Source organism: Phocoena phocoena, chromosome 15 (assembly GCF_963924675.1).
Source record: "Phocoena phocoena chromosome 15, mPhoPho1.1, whole genome shotgun sequence".
Lineage (NCBI taxonomy): Eukaryota > Metazoa > Chordata > Mammalia > Artiodactyla > Phocoenidae > Phocoena > Phocoena phocoena.
Window position 1 is genome coordinate 86205995 of NC_089233.1, and position 3195 is coordinate 86209189.

A 3195-nucleotide genomic window follows, 5' to 3' on the forward strand; every position below is an offset into this window, starting at 1 on the left:
AGGACAAACATTCTTATGGAGGCTTGCAGCGGCACGTCTGTCTGGGATGGACAGGCCAGTGACAGTTCTGATGAGCTGTGACCTGCGGGCTGCCCCTTCACCCCACGCAGCGTCTGCATGTGAAGCGTGCACATTTCACGTGGGGTAGGACGCCGAGCGTGCACCGCTGGTGCAAGACAGCGCTTTGATGGTGTGACATATTTGGTGCTGTGTATAGTATTGTATGTCCATACAACGGAGAGGTTGTCCCTTTTTGTCTGCCTCCCCCCCCCCCCCCGCAGTGTTTCTAGCTAGCTTTAGGGGTCCTTTTGTCATCAGAGTGTTCTGTGCCCAGCGATGGGACATACCTACAAGAGGCCATAGTCCACGTACTTGTATAAACAGACCTTAGGTCTGACACTCCTCATGCACTGTCGTACCGTGGGTTGTAAACTTGTCTTTCACTGTCTGCACCGCAGCTGGACACGTGTGCACAGCCCCTGGACGGCAGCCTCTTCCTGTGCCTCGATGTGGGGGGGGGGGGAGGCATCTTCTGTGATTTGCGTCAGTTTCTGTTACACGATGGGAAGGATGACTAAGACTCATTTGGAGATGCTGTGAACCGTTATTTTCAGAGCTCACTCGTTACCTGTGTCTCTCACCAATTGTGTTTATCCAAAAAGTTATACGTTTTTGTATTAAAAAGTAAAGAGGGATCAATGACTATGTTCTAAATAAACAGGAATCCATGAAGGCAATGAATGATTAGCCTTACCCAGGGAGAGTGGTATTGCTGAAAGAAAGAGAAGGTAGTCTCTGGAATTACTTTGGCTTTGGCCCTTGTTTATCCGATGGTCATTTCTGGAATTTTAATATTTAATATGCCCAATTCCAAAGTTATAATTTAAAATATTGACACCAAATTTTCCAAACTGTTGGCAAGTTGTTTATTTTATACCACTTCTTCCAGGACCTACTTATTCACATCTCCAAGCAAGCGTTCCTTTTCTTTTAGGGATATCTGAAATTCACATCTTATTTTTTATTTTTTTTTTTTTTGCGGTTCGCGGGCCTCTCACTGCTGTGGCCTCTCCCGCTGCGGAGCACAGGCTCCGGACGCGCAGGCTCAGCGGCCATGGCTCACGGGCCCAGCCGCTCCGCGGCATGTGGGATCCTCCCGGACCAGGGCACGAACCCGTGTCCCCTGCATCGGCAGGCGGACTCTCAACCACTGCGCCACCAGGGAAGCCCTCACATCTTATTTTTAAAAAGAACACCACTGATTCTACTGTGTTCTTCCTAGTGAGAAGGAAAGCTCTTATGGAGAGAAATTTGAGTAATTTTTACATTCCTAGGACATTAAATGCCATTTAAATTCTGTGCAGACATTAAAGACAGCTCATGTGGAAAAGTCAGGGCAAAGGAAAAATTCTACATTTCACTAATAAGTCATAAGGACATTTGATCAACTCTTACCTGGATAACAATATCCATATTTATTATGACCGCTTTAAAAACATCTTTGGATAAATGCTGACATATTTCCAAGACAACCAAGAAAATAAAAATATATCCAGTTCTTCATATATCAGGTCTACTGAAGGTGATGTTTTATTAAGTCTTAAATTGAAAGTAGTTCTTTATCCAGAATTGAATACTTTTCAGTGTAGAAGACATCTTCGACGTGTTTTTACTGGAATGAATAATTCCCAGTCCACACTGGGAATATGGTGGCGACTACTAGTTGCTGTTTTGCAGATGCAGCACTAAGGCTCAGAGGAAAGAAGGGGCGGGTCGAGTAGAAGTCCCGTTCTAGGACCTTCTCCCCTCCTCTGTGGAGACAGAATCACACATGCGTTGGGATAGAAGTGTTTATTTTGTAGACATACGGGTTTTTAGAAACCCTTAACGCTGGTAAGGGCTTAAAAACACATCTCTGTATTAAATTATTGAAATGAGAGTCCTTAACCGCTAAATGACACAGACATTAGTGATTTCATTTAGGGAGTCATTTCCCTTGATTTTGTCCTGTTCTTTCCTGACAATTTTCATAGAATTTGCAAACTCAGTCGGGGATTAAATTTTCCCGTTGAAAATGTTAAGAATTTCAGAGAACTGTGAAAATAGTTTATTTATTTATTTTTTTTTTTTGCGGTACGCGGGCCTCTCACTGTTGTGGCCTCTCCCGTTGCGGAGCACAGACTCCGGACGCGCAGGCTCAGCGGCCATGGCTCACGGGCCCAGCCGCTCCGCGGCATGTGGGATCTTCCCGGACCGGGGCACGAGCCCGTGTCCCCTGCATCGGCAGGCGGACTCTCAACCACTGCGCCACCAGGGAAGCCCGAAATAGTTTATTTTTATTCCTTGCCAATCTGGGAATATGCCTTTTATGTGTGTGTGTGTGTGTTTGTTTTTTTTAAGTGCTGTATTAATACTTTTTGAAGGAAAAGGACACTTAAAAAAACTTATCCCGAAACTTCAATCTGAAATGTCTTACATTAAGAATTTCTTGAATGTTGTGTATATATTTTTAAAAGCACTTTGTGAAATAGTTTGTACATCTATTTCCTAATTTATACATGATTGTCGGTGTTCATATATTTAATGATTAATAACAAAATGTTTATTTAACGTGCTGTCCGTTTTTATGTAATACTGTGGGGAAAGTGACGCCAGCAGCTCGTTTTCGTTCACTGTTTTGTGTCTCCTCTTCCGCAACACGAATGTCTGCAGACGCTTAGGCCCGAGAGTCGCTCGCGCGGTGCGGTCAGTGCCGCCGAGTTGCCACGGCCGAGCCCCGGGCGGGGCGGGCCTCGAGCGGTGACCGGCGCGGCCCGCGGAGGTGCCGACAGCGCCCAGGCCGCCGGCTGGCCCCGCCGCCTCCGGCCCGAGCATCCCTCGCGCGCCCGCAGCCGCAGCCGGGCCTCGGCGGTCCGTGCGGGGCGGCCGCTCACACTCGGACCGAGAGGAGGGCGTTTCCGTGTGACTTCCCAGCCCTGACGGACCAGGTCACGCCGTCTCGTCCGTGAGCACAGCCCGTTCCCGGACAACCATCCTCACCCGTCCGTTTCTCTCCTCAGCCGGACTTTGGCGTCTAAGTTGTTTATGCCTTTGTTGTAATTAATAAACGGGCTCTCCGAGAACCGTCCTGGAGACTGAGTTTCCGTGAGGTGATGGGGAACCGGAAGCCCCGGCGGGCAGACGGCTGCCGGGCCC